Source organism: Marmota marmota, unplaced genomic scaffold, assembly GCF_001458135.2.
Source record: "Marmota marmota marmota unplaced genomic scaffold, marMar, whole genome shotgun sequence".
NCBI classification, from domain to species: Eukaryota; Metazoa; Chordata; class Mammalia; order Rodentia; family Sciuridae; genus Marmota; species Marmota marmota.
Genome location: NW_026000026.1, coordinates 28,532,252 through 28,549,445, shown reverse-complemented (window position 1 = coordinate 28,549,445; position 17,194 = coordinate 28,532,252). Strand labels below are relative to the sequence as shown.

At 38.5% G+C, this 17,194-nt stretch overlaps 1 protein-coding gene across 3 annotated transcripts in view; it reads right to left on the bottom strand.

Moving 5' to 3' along the window:
* Ptpra (protein tyrosine phosphatase receptor type A) overlaps positions 1 to 17,194 on the bottom strand; it is a 122,849-nt gene extending 105,655 nt beyond the window's left edge. The window contains exon 1 of one of the 3 annotated variants that reach the window (XM_015482273.2): positions 17,150 to 17,194. The gene's annotated coding sequence lies outside the window, so the exon portion shown is untranslated. The remainder of the gene's footprint in view (positions 1 to 17,149) is intronic. The other 2 variants (XM_048811214.1, XM_015482281.2) reach the window with 2 other exon arrangements.

Sequence of the window (17,194 nt, the reverse complement as noted above, 5' to 3'; positions counted from 1 at the left end):
GTTATGCCATTCATCAAGACAGAGATTATAAAAATAACATATTTAAAGGGAAGATGAGGTCAGATGAGGTCAGTTCTGAGCAGGTCATAGGAGACTTGGAATTAGCCAAGTGAGGAAGCAAGCAGGTTGCTGGCTATCAACCATATCTGTTCTGTAGACCAATTTCTCCTGGTTAGCAAGGAAGATGAAACACATGAAACACATGAAACACAAGGCTGAGGATGAATATCTTGGTAATTTTAAGAGTGGCCAAAGAAGGAGGGTATGAGGGAGCTGAGGAAAAGCCAGAGACAGGAAAAAATGAGGACAGTGTGTCATACAACTAAGGGGAAGATAGTTCAAAAAGTAAAGACCACACAGTTTATTGCATTTTTACTCAATTCTTTTCCCTTCCTATCCCCCCACCCCATGACCACATTTTCCTGGAGCTGAGGGTGATGGTGTACACCTGTAAACCCAGTAATTCTGGAGATTGAGGTAGGAGGATCACAAGTTCAAGGCCAGCCTCAACAACACAGTGAGACCCTCAACAATTTAATGAGACCCTATTTCAAAATAAAATTAAAAAGTGCTAGGGACATGGTTCAGTGGTAAAGAGCCCTGCTACCAATAAGGGAAAAAAAAGGAGGAAGGTAAAATGTTACTGTGTTAATTCAAATAGCTACATTGGATCCTGACTCAACCACAAGGAAGGAAAGACAGATATTTACCAGGTGAGGAAACTGAGACTCAGAAAGGTTAAGTATCTTGTCCAAGTTCACAAAACCTGGCATGCAAAAGATATGAACCCTAATCAATCCAACTCCCAAAATTAAAATAATAGGCCTCACAAAAAATATATGAAAGGAACACAAAATCCAAATTGATTTGGGGGGATGATTAAAGGGTTAATTTGAAAAAAAGAAAAAAATACAAAGGGTAGCAAAACAAACTCTGGATATGGATTCTGCCATTGAGACCACATTTAGGCTTCTCCTACAAAGAAGGGTACCTCTTAGGTAGGATTATCCTAAAAACACAGAGCCTTTTCCCAGTCTTAAATCTCTTGACCAATAACTATACCATAGTCCTGTATTTTCAGTCCAAAAAACCTGTCTCTCCACATTTGAGTGACACTACAACTGTGAGAAGAAAATGGTGAGCAATAAAATGAAGTATGTCAAAGACATAGTACTAATACTTTGAGTTATGTTTAGGATTCTTTTTTTGCAGGAGAAAGGAAGAACTAGTATTGAACCCAGGGGTGTTTTACCACTAAGCTGCATCCCCAGACCTTTTTATTTTTGAGACAGGGTCTCACTAAGTTGCTGAGGCTGACCTCAAACTTGGAATCCTCCTGCCTCAGTCTACTGAGTCACTGGGATTACTGGTGCTGAGCTAGGATAAATATTTTTTAAGTGCTGGTAATTCAGATTTAGCTAATGAAAAGCACTGATCTCAAGTTTGACCTGTCAAGGACTGACTATGTTTGACAGACTGAATGTATAAGTGTATTTTAAATGTCTCTGGAAATTTAATTAACTGAGTAAAGAGTATGAAGGAATTTAAACTATTAAATTAACATTAACTTTTTAAAAAGTGAAAACTGTTGTTCCTTATTCCAAACAAAAGTACTATGCTTACAATAACAAAACTAAAGGAAAATTAGATTTTTAACTTGCCATTTTAATAAATTAAACATTAATTTGAAAACCAAGTAATTTTAAGTAGTCCTTTCCATACACAAAAGGCCCCCCCAATATTAGAAAACTCACACATAACTAAACTGCTCTACTAACCACCACTTGCTCTACACAAAAGCCCTTCTTAAAGTAGAACCTTTGAAAACTAACTTAATAAGTATGACTGATTTAAGAAACCATTTCCACTGACACTGGGAAATTGAATCAAATCTCCTTACACAATCATCCACAGGCATGTTTAGCACCTCTCTAGCATGCACAAGGTCCTAGGTTTGATCCACAGCCCCCAAAAAAAACAAACAAGAAGGAGAAGAGGAGGAGCACATCTTAATCTGCTAAAACATATCCTCCTTTATTGTTATTTGAAATATCAAACTTAAATAACTATTACATCGCATAGCCATGTAATATATCTGGACGATTTTACAAGTACTATTCACAGTACCTACAGAAAGGGATGTCTTTGAAGAGGGAAGATGGAAGGAGGCAGAATTAACTTTTACTATATATTTTTAGTATTACTGACATATTTTAACATGTATTAAGTATTAATTATTAAAAAAAACACAATTTTAAGTTAAACATAATTTTAAAATATAAAAACTAAAAACATATCAAAACCATGTTTTTCTTCTTTTTTAGTAGTTATTCAACTACTAAGAATCCCTGCCTTAGAGGTTCAGAACAGCTGCAGTGGTACTACTGCTAACTGGGCATGAACTACAGGAAGGAAAAGGATTTTCCATGACCCACCAGCTAGCAGCAAGACCCTGGGCAAGGCGGAGTCTCCCTGGGCTGCTTCTGCTTCTCAGCTGTGAGGGTTAGACTTAAGGACTTGAGAGGTCCACTCTAGCTAACACACCAGACTCGGAAAGAAAGAACCAGCAGGTCACTTTGAACTCAGCAAAGGGTATGGGCTAACAAAGGCCCAGACAGGAAGAAGGGAACAATGGGGAGTTTTGCAGAGTGCAGGTAGAGGCACTGACTTAGGGATCGGCCTTACTCCCTGAAGAAAAGCATTCACATCACTGGAGACACAGAAAAGGCAACTAGGAGAACAGAAGCATCATAAAAGACCAGGGCCCTCAGTTTCTTTTAGAAGAACATCGGAAATCCTGGAACTATTCCACAATGTTCTGGTAACGGTGCTGCTGACACATCAATGGAAGGCATTCTCTTTATTAATGAGTAGTATCAATGCATTTACAATATTGCATTAAGCTGTCTGTCAACCAATGTTTGAAAACTAATTGTGGGTTAAGTTATTTGTCAATCAATATTTGAAAACTGCCTGCACAATTCACAGGAGCCGGATTTCAACTTCTTCCTACACACAGAAGCTCCATTTGCCAACATGTCTTCCAAAAACCCCCAAATCTGGAACCCTACTAATGCTTCTTCTTAAATCATACTTAAGTATATGTCCACATATCTCCACATCTCTCATCAGCACTCCATAACACCGTCATCACTTGTCAAATTTGCTCAAATCACCAAATAAATCTCTGTGATCTGCCCAGTTTGTTTTCCACAGTACTGACAACCAAAAGTTTTGACTGCGTACCTACTAATAAATAAGAGCAACATTCCCAACATATCTTTACCTATGGCATAGGTACTAATCTATATGTAAATACCTCAAAAAATTAATTTTCAAATGAAACAGAATCATGATCACAATAATGGTATTGATACCACTAAAATACTGATATAAACCCATTTTTTGTGTGATCCATGATTAAATATTTTTCATTATGTTTGACAAAAAATTTCATTTATAACACTTTGTCATAAAATAGTTTGAAAGTCTGATTTCAAGTCAATATTTGGTTTTAATGGCTAACAGAGCCAAAACAGAAACATGGGTCCAAAAGGAACAATCACTATAACTATGCTTATTAACTGTGATATTTATTTTTCTACCATTCAATAATACAAACACTTTCCTTTAAATCTGGCTAAAGATGTACATCTTCCTTTTTCTCTTTTCTTATGGTACTGGAGCAAACATCATATCATTTCAGTCATAAATATTTCAGTACTTGTCTCTAAAAGTGTCTTCCTTTTTAAATACAATATCTCCCCCCCCCCGCCCGCCCACAAACGCACACACGAAAAACAAAATAAATATAATCACTATACTATTATCATACCTAAAAAAAATAACAATCATCTGATATTCCCAATGGTCTCATAAATATCTTTGAATGCTGGTTTGGGTATACACTGTTAGAGTCTGTAAACAAGTCAGGATGGCGCCTGGCATTTTGCCAGAGGGAGTGGTTTGTGAAGTAACGCCAGCGAGCCATTAAGTGTGGAGATTCCTTATTGGTTGACTGATGTATCTAGTTTATGCTAATTAAGATAAGCTGTGTGGAATGTATAAATATCCCTCTGGTCCTACAATAAACGGCTCCTACTCCTGCTGTATCAATCTACACAAGTTGCTTGTCACCCCCGGTTATTTTGCTGCAGCCGGACTGCGGCAATACACATTACATTTAGTTAATATGTCTTGAGTCTTTTTTAAACTGTAATAATTTTTTTTACTTTTTTTATGTTTATTTGCAGTAATGATTCATTTGTTCTATAGTATTTCTCACATTCTGAATTTGCTAATAGCATCCTATAAACTGTTAAATCTAGAAGCTTAATCTGAGTCAGATTTGATTTGCTTTGTGAAGAGGGGAGCAATATTTCATGAATGTTATGTTCTTCCCACTATATCACATAGAAGGAACAAAAGATGTGGTTGTCCCAATTTCAGAGATGTTATGATTCATCAGAATACTGCCAGCTTGACCCCCCCGGCCCATTATAAAGCTCCATAATGTTTTGTGTTTTGGGTTTGTTTGTTTGTTTGTTTTGGTGGGGGTGCTGGGTACTAGGAATTGAACTCAGGAGCACTTGACCACTTAGCCACATGGCCACTCATAATGGTTTTAACAGCTGCTAATAATCAATGCCTAGGTTCTTTATTTCATTAGATTATCTGAAAACTTATTTTAGAAGTATATTTGGAGATTTTTATCAGGTTACAAAATTATGTTTCCAAATTTTTCATGTGCAAAATTACAAGAATTTTTATAGATACAACAAATCATACTGAAATCATAAATCATTTGGGAAATCAAATATAAACCACAAGGCAAGTCCACTTCAAACCCACTTGGGATGGCTAGAGTTAAAAAGATAGATAATAACTAGTGTTCACAGGGATGTGGAGAAATGGATACTCTTATAGAATTACTGCTAGGATTGTAAAATGTAGTAGATGCTCTAGAAAGCATTTAACAATTCCTCAAAAAATTAAACACAGAACAAGGCATGGTGGTGCATGCCCCCAGGAAGCTGAGACAGGAGGATCACAAATTTGAGGCCAGCCTTAGCAATTTAGTGAGACACTCAGCAACTTAATGAGATCCTGTTCAAAACAAAAATTAAAAGGACTGAGGATGTAGCTCAGTGGTAAAGCACCCCTGAGTTCAATCCCTAGTACCAATAAATAAATAAATACACAAAGATCCCTGTGTGGTGGTGCACACCTGTAATCCCAGTGACTCTGGAGGCTGAGACAGGAGGGTTACAGGTTGGAAGTCAGCCGAGACAACTTAACAGGACTCTCTCTCAAAATAAAAATAAAAATGGCTAGGGATGTAGTTCAATAGTAGGATGAAGGCCACAGATTATATGATTCTGTTTTTATGACATACCCAGATTAGGCAAATCCACAGGGACAGAAAAATTAGTATATGCCAGGGACTAGAGAGGACAGAATGGAGAGTGAAGCTAATCAGTACATAGTTTCTTTTTGGAGTGATAAAAATGCCCTTAAATAAGATAATGGTTATGATTGTACATAAATGCACTAAAAACCACAGAATTTTATGGTATGTAAATTATATTTCAGTAAAGCTTGTTTTTTTTTTTTTAAAGTATCAAGGGGAAAGTGCTTTCCCACAGCACTTTTTTTCCTAAGAAGAAATAAGTTACTTTCATGTTCATTATTAAAATAATACCTTTACTTGGAGCCTGGGGTTGTGGCTCAGTGGTATAGCACTTACCTAGTACGTGCGAGACACTGGGTTCGATCCTCAGCACCACATAAAAAATAAAATGAAGTTATTGTGTCCAACTACAACTAAAAAAAAAAAAAAAAAAAATTTAAATAACACCTTTACTTGAAGATACAGATTAAGGATTACTTTTTCAAATGGTATTTGCTATGTATCACACTTATGCTAAAAAGCTGACTTTGAGGGGGTAGTGCTGGGATCAAAACCAGGACTTCACCCATGCTAGGCAAGTGCTCTACACTGAATTACATCCCCAGTCCTAAACAGTCGTCATTTTTTAAGTTAATTAATACATGCTGTTTTGTTACTATTATTATTATGATGATGATGATGATGATGATGACGATGTGTGTGTGTGTGTGTATTTTACTTTATTGGTACTTTACCAATGAGCTACACCCCCAGCCCTTTTTTATTTTTTAACTTGACACAGGGCCTTGCTAATTGCTGAGGCTGGTTTCAAACTTGCAAACCTCCTGTTTCAGCCTCCTGAGTAACTGGGATTATAGGGGTATACCAGTGTGCCTAGCTTTATTTTTCATTTTGAGACAGTGTCTCACTAAATTGCCCAGCCTGGCCTTGAACTCATAATATTCCCTGTCAGTCTCCCAAATAGCTGGGATTATAGGTATGTATGCCACTGCACCTGGCAACAGTTGGCTTTTTTTTTTTTTTTACTGATGCATTATAATTATACATAATAATGGGATACATACATGCATATAACATAATTTGGTCAATCTCATTCCCCAGTATTTTCCCTTTCCCTCATCTCTCCCACTAATTTACTTCCTCTACTCTACTGATCTCCCACTGTCATTAACATTATTATTTTAATGACTACATTATAATTACATATAAGTGAGATTCATTATGGTATATTTGAATGTAGACATAGCACATTTGGTAGATTTCATTCCCAGTGCCTCCCCATTGTCTCCCCTCCTCCTTCCCTCTATATCTCCTGAAGAAATAAAACCAAGAGCCAGCATAGTGGCACCTCCCTATTATCCTAGTTGCTCCAAAGGCTGAAGCAGGAGGATCTCAAGTTCAAAGACAGCCTCAGCAACTTAGCTAGGCCCTAAGCAATTTAGCAAGACCCTGTCTCAAAATAAAATGGACTGGGGATGTGGCTCAATGCATAAGTGCCCCTGGCTTCAATCCCTGGTTCAAAAAGGAAGGAAGGAAAGAAGAAAGGGAGAGAGGGAGGGAGGGAAAGAAAACCAAAAATCATTAAGGGGGATGGCATCAAAAAGCTTCTGTACCTCAAAGGAAAAAAATTAAGAATGTGAAAAGAGAAGAGACTGGGAGAAAATCTTTGCCAGCTTTGCGTCCAAGAGATGATTAGCATCTAGAATATTATAAAGAACTCAAAAGACACCTCAAAACAACCCAACCAATGAATGGTTAAATGATCTAAACAGACATTTCTCAAAAGAAGAAATATGAATGGCCAACAAATAATGTGAAAAAATGTTCAACATCCTTAGCAGTCAGGGGAAATGGATATCAAAAACTACACTGAGATTTCATCTCATACCAGTTAGAATAGAAATCAAAGAACACAAATAATAGCCAGGTGTGGTGGTACCCACCAGTAATCCCAGCAACTCTGGAGGCTAAGGCTCTAAGCAACTTAGCAAGACCCTGTCTCAAAATAAAAAATAAAAAAGGGTGGAGATGTGGCTCAGTGGTTAAGTGCCCCTGGGTTCAATCCCTGGTATCAAAGGAAAATAAAAGAATACAAATAATAATAAATATTGACAATGATGTGAGGGAAAAGGTACATGGTTGGTGGGAGTGCAAATTAGTACAACCACTTTGGAAAGCAGTATGGAGATTCTTCAAAAGTCTAAAAATGATATCACCCCATGACCCAGCTATTCCATTCCTTGGTATTTATTCAAAAGAACTAACATCAGCATACTACAATGATATATACATACCAGTGTTTGGAGCAGCACAATTCACAAAAGGCAAGTTAAAGCAACTGTGAACAGATAAATGAATAAATAAAATGTGGTATATATACACAATGGAGTTTTATTCAGCCATAAAGAAGAATGAAATTATGTCATTTGCTGGTAAGTGGATGAAACTAGAGAACATCATGACATAAGCCAGACTCTGGAAGTCAAGAGTAGGATGTTTTCTCTCATACATGGAAGTTAGATTGAGAGAAGAAATTTTTAAAAGATGTGGAGAGGGTGTCAGGAAAATAGAAAGGAGACCAACAGCTGAGTTGTTTTTTTTTTTTTTCCTTTTATTCTTTTTTCTTTTTTGCAGTACTGGGAATGGAACCTAGCTAGGGGTGCCCTATCACTGAGCTACCATTTCCAGTCCCTTTTACATTCTTTTATTTTAAGACAAGGTCTCATTAAATTGCCAAGGCTGGCCTCAGACTTGCAATCTTCCTGTGCTGGCCTCACAAGTTGCTGGGATTACAGGTATGTGCCACCATACCTGGCCAGCTGGCATTTTTTAAAAAGAAAATAAGCCATCAACAACTCTAATACAACACAACTAACGAAGGACAACCTGACTCGACAGCTTGCCCATTAAAAGGCAATGAATGAATTTCTCTTTTAATCAAAGTAACTGTTTTGTCAGTAGTTTTCACTTAGACACTTATTCCAAATAACAATGTTCTTAATAAGAAAATTATTCACTATTAAGAGTATGTCTTCCAGGAGCTGGGGTTGTGGCTAAGAGGTAGAGCACTTGCCTAGTATGCATGAAGCTCTGTGTTCGATCCTCAGCACCACATAATGAAATAAAGTTTTGTCTCCACCTATAACTAAAAAATAAATATTTAAAAAGAAAAAAGAGTATGTCTTCCAGTAGCTCAGAAGTGGTTCTTTCCGAATTCAATTATCAAAAAGACTCTAGTAATACATGCTAAAAGCTGCTTAATCTTTTTTTTTTTTCCCTTCCCCTCCCAGTGCTGGGGATCAAACCCAGGGCCTGGCACATGCTAAATAAGCACTCTACCACTGAGCTACACCTGCAGCCCTGGACTCATTGTATACCAAACTTCCCACACTGCAAAATTTGTTCAAATACTTATTTATTTAGAGATAAGGTCTTATTAGAATGAGATTCAAGCTAGTCTCAAACTCAGGATCCTCCTGCCTCAGTTTTCCACATATCCGGGATTACAGGAACATGCCACAGGAATCAAATTTATTCTAATATTATTTGTTCACAAATTCAGCAATGTTTCCTATGCATCCTCCAACGTTATTTAGTGAAAAAGGAATGCATTTTGGCTTCTTGATAAGTAATTTTCCATGTATTAAATCAATCTTGTTTGTTTAAGTGGGCCTGGGGGGTAAGAGAAGAACCTGCTAATGGTATGTGCCTTTTTGTCTTTCATAAGAACCAGAAATTCTGCAAAGCACTTGATTGAATAGCTTATAACTTTAAACATCATTTAAAAAAAAAAAAAAAAAGTATCCAGGCACATTGGATTATGAGCTAAGTAGTGGCCCAGGAAGCTGGGGTAGGAGGATCACAAGTTCAAAGTCAGCCTTAACAACTTAATGAGACCCTGTCTCAAAATAAAACACAAAAACAGGCTGGGGATCTGGCTCAGTGGTTAAGTGCATCTGGGTCTATTCCCTGGCACCAAAAAAAGTAGGAGCTGAGGTGTGGCTCAGTGGTATAGCACATCCTTAGCATCCTCAACACTGGGAAAAGGCGTGGGCAACTCTTTATATTCCAGATGTTAAGTTTTCAAATGCCTCGGTACTGGTGATAGCCCTCTATTTTATTAATTACCATCTCAAGGTTGTTTTGATGAAAGATTCCTATTAATAACAAAGGCTAGGGCTGGGGATGTGGCTCAAGCGGTAGCGCGCTTGCCTGGCATGCGTGCGGCCCGGGTTCGATCCTCAGCACCACATAAAAAAACAAAGATGTTGTGTCCGCCGAAAACTAAAAATAAATAAATAAATATTTAAAAAAAAAAAAAAATAACAAAGGCTATAAATCCATATTTCATAAAAGCTTCTATTCTCCATATTAATGAGTTCATTTCTTTAATGTAATTTAATAGTTAGTCAAGAGTTCATAATAGAAGACTAATATCAGCTCTGCCATCTTATTTGTTTGCTTGTGCTTGCATTATCAGTTCTTTCTTCAATCATTGGTTTCTTTGCAGATCCATTTTGAAACCTTTGCAGGTTAGTTTAATGAAAAGTGAATAAAATAAATAACAATATGTTGCAAGTGGATGTCATAGTATATACTTGTATCCCCAACTACTGGGGAAGCTGAGGGAGGAGGATCACAAGTTCAAAGCCAGCCTGGGGAGGTTTTACAAGATGGCGGAATAGAGGAGGTTGAGTTTCTGGCTGCTCTGTGCCATGCCATGAAACCAAGAAAGCAGATAGGCAGCTTCTCCATAACTGAAGTACTGGAAACATTCAGGGACACTTAAGTCCACAGGGTAGAAACTTTACTGTCTCAGATCCACACTGTTAGATGGGTACACATACAAACAACATGAAAAAGGAAACAAATTGTCCCAAACAAACCAAGATACTCCAATAACAGAATCCATTGACATCAAAGTGGAAGCAATGTCAGAGAAGGAGTTTAGAATGTACACAGTTAAAATGATCTGCAAAGTAAAGAACAGTATAGGGAATGAAATCACAGAGAAAATACAGGAAGTGAAAGATCACTTCAATAAAGAGGCAGAGATTCTGCAGGGGAAAAAAACAAGCAGAAATCCTTAAAATGAAGGAAACAATAAACCAAATTAAAAATTCAATAGAAAGCATCACCAACAGACTAAACCAACTGGAAGACAGAACCTCAGGCAATGCAGACAAAATACATAATTTTGAAAACAGAGTTGACCACAGAGAGATGATGTTAAGAAATCATGAACAGAACTTCCAAGAATTATTAGATAACATGAAAAGACCAAATTTAAGATTTATTGGGATAGATGAAGGCATATAGATATAAATCAAAGGAATGTACAATCTCTTTAAAGCCAGCATGGGCAACTTCATGAGACTCTGTCTCAAAATAAAGGACTAGAGATATAGCTCAGTGTGTGTGAGGCCCTAGGTTCAATGCCCAGTATGACAAAAATAAATAAAATAAAATGGGTTGGGGATATGGCTCAATGATTGAGTGTGTGCCTAGCATGTACAAGGCCAGGGGTCCAACAGTACTATAAAAACCAAACAAAACAAAACAAAAAACTGCAATCCACTGAATGGATGAGTATAACTCTGCTCACTGAAGAACTCCCTCTCTTCCTTCAGGACACCCAAAATTCTGTACTTGAACATTAACACTAACATTATGTAATCTACACACTCAAGAATACGCCAATGACAATCCCTAAATTAAATGTTTTATTTTATTTTTTTAGACAAAAATGAATGAAAATTCAAAATTTCTTCCAGCACCTCAGTAAACTGTCATATCCACCTCTCTGAAAACTACTGCTCTAGATTGCAGCCATAGTGAATTTTTACAATTGCAGATCGGACGGGCTGGATCTCCTGCTTAAAATCCTTCAGTGGCTTAGCTTTGCCTTCAACATAAAGTCCAAAATCTGACTTCTGCCTCTCTCCAATCCAGTGGCTCTCAACCCTGACACATTAGAATCACCTGCAAAATTAAAATATATACACACATTCTCAGGCCCTATCTATGGCCAATTAAATAAAAACGATCAGGTTTTTTTCTTTTTTTAAATTAACCCTGGTTAATTTAAAAGCACAGTCAGGGCAGAGAATTATGGCTCCAGTGTCACAGCAAGCCACCTGCCACTTCCTGCTCACCATGATCAGTCAGTTTCAGGTGCTCACCAACCTCTCAATTAGGCCTTGCTCCACCAAGTGTGATCCACCCACCAGCAGCATCCGCCTCACCCAGGAGGTGGTTAGCAATGCAGAATCCCAAGTCCCACCCGGATCTACTGAATCAGGACTTGGCATTTTAACAAAATGCCCAGATGGTTCATGTGCACATTCAAGTAAGAGAAGCGCTGCCCTGAGCTACCAAATCCCTTCCCAGCTCAGGGCTTTTGCAAATGTTGCTTAACTGTTGAACTTCTCTGGCACTCCCTAGACACCTTATTCTTCTCTTCTGATTACATCTACCACATCTATAATTACCACAAAGTGATTAATTTCTGTCTACTGCACTAACCCTTAAGTGCCATGAGGACAGAAATCATATCCATGTTACTCTGGGGTATCTCCTCCTCCTAGCACAATGCCTGGTATATTCAACAGAACAGCATCTAGTCTTACATTTTATGCCAATATGATCCCATTCTATATTTTCCTAATATCTGTCTCATTCAGTAAATGTAAATTATATCTATAATCTCTCCCAGCTATAGGCTGAGGTAGGAGGATCATAAGTTCAAGGCCAGTCTGGCAACTTAGCAAGACCCTGTCTCAAAATCAACTTAAAAAGGGTTGAGGGGGCTGGGGCTGAGCAGAAGGGCTTATCTGGCATGTATGAGGCACTGGGTTCGATTCTCAGCACCACATATAAATAAATAAAATAAAGGTCTATCAACAACTAAATATATATTTTAAATAAAGGGTTGGGAATATAGCCCAGTGGTAGAACACTTGCCTAAGATGTACAAGGTCCTAGGTCTGATCTTCAGTACTGGGGGAAAAAAAAAGAAAAGAAAATTAAACTTTTCTCAATCAACATTTCTTTTAAATTAATAAAATAATTAAATATTAGGTTTTTGTTTGTGATAGCACTGGCTGTGTTGTCAAGAATCAGGGCCATATAAAATTGCTGACAGTGTTGTAAAGTAGTTCAACCTTTAAAGGTAACAATTCAGCAATAAAATATTCCTCTGATACAGTGAGCATACTGGAGGGGTAAGGGTCCAAGAAAATAATCCAAAAAAAAAAAAAAAAAGAAGTATTTGAACAAGGGCACTCAGGTTTATAAAAGTACCAATTATAACGGTAAAAAAGGAAAAAATAAACAGACTGTACAAACTACAGCTGTTGATGCATGCAATACTATAATTTTAAAACAATAAAGATATATAAATGAGTAAATATAAAATATTTTATGCTATTCAACAATTCAAAAATTATCTGTATGTACTGACTACAACTAAAAAAAATCAATGTACACGGACACAAACAGATAAATTTAGAGTAAATATAATTTTATACTTAATGGATTATCTTTTCAGTAGAAAATATATTAAAACAAATTTTAACACTGGGTTATTTGTGAGTTTCTGCTCAGCTTTATTAACTTTGTATTATATTATTGCTATTTTTGTTGCATTTATACACACACACACACACAAAAATTTCTTCCCTTTAGCATTTGAAAACATTTACTAGTTACTATGCTGGAACTGAAAAAACAAGATTCTATATCTGGCCAACTTCCCAGCTATTAACTCAACTTCACCTGCATCTCATTTTTTTCACATAAAGAAAAATAATGCAACAATGTTTACAAATTGCTAAGTGCCTCCAGAAAGATAATGGTCATACACAAATATCAGAGCTGCAAAACATAAGCCATCACCACCCAACACTGCTTTTCCTGTACAAGTCACTCTGACCTTTCTGAGCCTCAATGTGGCCCTCAGTAAATTAAAAGAAATAGGCTAGAATAGGGAGAGGGAGCTTGGAAGGAATAGACGAACTCTAGAGAGGGCAGAGGAGTTGGAGGTAAAGGGAGGGGGCATGGGGTTAGAAATGATGGTGGAACGTGATGATCATTATTATCCAAAGTACATGTATGAAGATATGAATTGGTATGAATATACTTTGTATACAACCATGAAAAATTGTGCTCTATATGTGTATTATTGTAATGCATTACGCTGCCTTAAATAAATAAATAAAAGAAATAGGCTAGAATGACATGAGTGCCAGTGGCTGCTAAGAGAAGGGTAGGTATGTGGAAGTTGAAAAAGTATCCAGGTGATCCTGCTAGATATTCTGATGACAACCCATTGAGACACACTCACATTTTGGGGGAGAGAATAAATTGGTAGAATTACCTCAAAAAGTGGTAATTTGACCACGTTTAAAATTAAAAAATGGACACATCTTTTGACCAAGTAGTTCCACTTCTAAAAGCATTCTGTTCAGAAAATTTTATACATGAGCTCATAACAAAATATGTACTTTGTATTGCACTGCTGTAAGAGAAAAATATGGAAACAAATGTTTAACATGAAGACTACTTATAAATACATAAAGCTACATGTGCAAATACACAGTCATACATTAAAATAAGGTAATGTCAATACAAAGAATGAACAATTCTATAGGTACTGATTTGAAATAATTTCCTAAATATGCTTTGTTTTTGTTTTTTCCCGGTGCTGAGGATCAAGCCCAAGGCCTCAAGCATCTACCATTGAGCCATATCCCCAGCCCTAAATATGTTAATTTTTTAAAAGGTGTGACTGGTCTGTATCATGGTGGAATCTGTTCTATGTTGAAGCATTATAAAGGAACAGTGTCTATAGAAGGGTCACAAACTGGAAACTTCAGCCATCCCTGGAGAAGAGGTTAGGAGACAAGAGACTTGGGGCAATTTGTTTCTCTAAATACCCTTTCATACTGCTGGAATTTCTCTCTCATACTCATTAAATATCTTTTCCCAAAACTGAGCAGAATTCTCTTTATACCTTCCTTTGGGTCTAAAAGGATATGATTTTACCTGGGTAGGGTCTGGTCACTGCCTCCTAAATTGCACAGGTATCAGCATTAGCCTCAAATGTGCCCAAGTGACCTTTACAAAGCCCACTCAAAGTCCCTGACTGCCTTTAAATTCTTCCTTCAGTGACTCTTCCAGTGCTTAAACTTAAACACACTACATATACTTCAAGCTGACCCTAATCTCATCTTCCAACCCTCTTAACTTTACCCAATCACCTGTTTAACCTCTTCCCAGTTCCCAAGGACAGTAAGTCCTTCTCCCTCCAAGCCTGCTGGTGCTGCTCTCTTTCCTATGTGTGCACGGTCCACCATGCACAAACTTCTATGCACCCTTCAGGACTAAAGGCCCATCCCAAGAAAGTTTTCCCACCTAAGGAAAGAGGGAATGTCCCCTGCACAACCTGGCAGAGGTTCTGGAACTAGACTATCAAGATTCAAATCCTGACTATAACTTTATCTGACTATACCTTCAACTGTAAGGCCTCAGTTTCCAACACTGAAAGAATTAAATGAGAGAATTCACGTCAACCCTGTCACAGGCAAGTAAAAAAACAACAGATTATTGTTACATTCTAGTAATATCTGTAATGCCATTATTTATTAACATCTCCCTGCCCTGCCCTAGAGTGAGCTCCTTCAAGGTAAGGGCATGACTTCATCACTTTCATTTTGTATCCCAAGCACTAAGCCTTGCAAATAGAAGGCCCAGGAATATAGTTAGGTAAGAGGGTTTGCTTTTCTGGTTCAGTATTTCATCCACATGCTAAATAAGTGGCTACAAGGTATACAGTGAATAGCCAATAGGGATCATTGATGGTACCCATCAATGCACATGAGTAAGATCACTTTAGGCAGACAGAGGTGAAAAATGAGTGGCTTTTGGCCTTTTAGTCAAGCAGATTGGAAGTCAGTGGGATGTGGGAAGTGCCGATTCTTGACTGACGAATATTTATGGGGTCTGGGTAGGATGGACATGAGAAGAAAAGAAATCAGATGTGGTAAAAGTCCTGGGCATGCACTCCAAGCAGGCCTTCAGGAAACACAAGTGAAAAATTATCTTGGGTTTTGGGAAAGGATCTAGGAGACAAGAGGAAAGAATTTTCCCAACAAGAAAAAGTGAACAAGACACAGCTCCTGCCCTTAAGAAGCTTCTCAAATGAAAAGAGCTAGCTAGGCAGGATGAAGCATGCCTGTAATTCTAGCGGTTTAGAAGGCTGAGACAGGAGGATTACAAGTTTGAGGCCAGTCTTAGCAATTTAGCAAGACCCTCAGCAACTTAGCAAGACCCTGTTTCAAAATTTAAAAGTGGGGGGGGGGGGGCAGGATATACATTTTTTTTAGTTGTAGATAAACACAATATCTTTATTTATTGTATGTGGTGCTGAAGATTGAACCCAGTGCCTCACACGTGAAAGGCAAGCGCTCAACCACTGAGCTACAACCCCAGCCCTCCCGGGAGTTTGAGAGAGAGTGAGAAGAGGGGGATAAGGGGGAGTGAGTGAGAGGGGAGTTTTAAAGAAACACATGGAGCTTAGCAGGGACAGGTGGAAGAGGATCAAAGAAAATAAAAATCTCCCAACATTAGAAGTGGTCAAAAAGCTCTGAATAGCCAGGGAGGGAATGAAGGAAAGGAGAACTGAGAGATCAGTCTAAAGTAAAAATGTAAGTTGAGGCAAGAGTGTCAAGGGCCTTGGTTGACCTGATAAGGTATTTTGGGCTTCATTCATCCCATGGGAAAAAGAAAGAGAAGGAGGTTTTAAGTAAACAAGTGACAGCATCAGATCTGTGTTTTTGAAAGGAGTGGCCAGGCAGGAAGATGCTCGGCCTTTCCTACTCAGTCCTCCTCTCACCCACCATCTTCTGGTTCTCTGGCTGCCTCAACAGCTAGCAGGTGGCAAGTAAAACCATCTCCGGGGAGATATGACTGGTTGAGAGCAGGAATCCCTATTCTGGGCAAAGGCTTTTGAAGACATTTACTCTGCCTAAAAGGATCTGAATATTCCTGTTTTCCTATCTCACAATCTCATCACTGACAAAATACACACACACACTACACACACACACAAAACCTCAACATTAGGTTCAATTCTGCCATTACAATTTTTATTTTCAAGAAATATATTAGAATTTTTTAAAAGAATTTTTAATTTCCCGGAAATAAAAAGGGAGGGGATGTGTATTCTCAAGTGGTTCACTATGAATTCTGAGCAGCTCTGAGTCCCTATTTTACCTTCCTAAGCATCCTCAACAGTTGGGAGTAGGCAGCAGAGAGGAGAGCCTGGGAGACGGGCGGCGGCCGGGAAGGGCACCGGGCTTTAAGGAAAAGAAAAGTTGGTCACTGCAAGAGCAAAATTTTCTCCTGTCCGGAGTTTTCCTTTCTTCCTATTAAATGAACTAGAGCAAATGCTGTTCTCGCTGTTCTAAGTTTCCTCTTACAGAATGAACTACGGCAGTGCCCTGGCCTGGCGCTAGAAGGACGCACGCAAAGTTCCAGGGCAGTCGAGAGGGGTCGGTGCCCAGTCCTGCACGTTTCCGGGGACCCCCCTCCCCCTCCCCACTGCGCAGGGATGCCGGATCCGACTGCAGAAGCCGGAGGGATTCTACCGGGAAAAGGAGGATCCGGGGACCCCTCCCACCCGCACCCGAAGCCGCCCCCGCTTCCGGAGCCCACCCGGGCGGCGGCGACAACACTCACCAAGTCGGGCGTTGGGCGGGACCACTGGGGACTAGGACGGCGCCT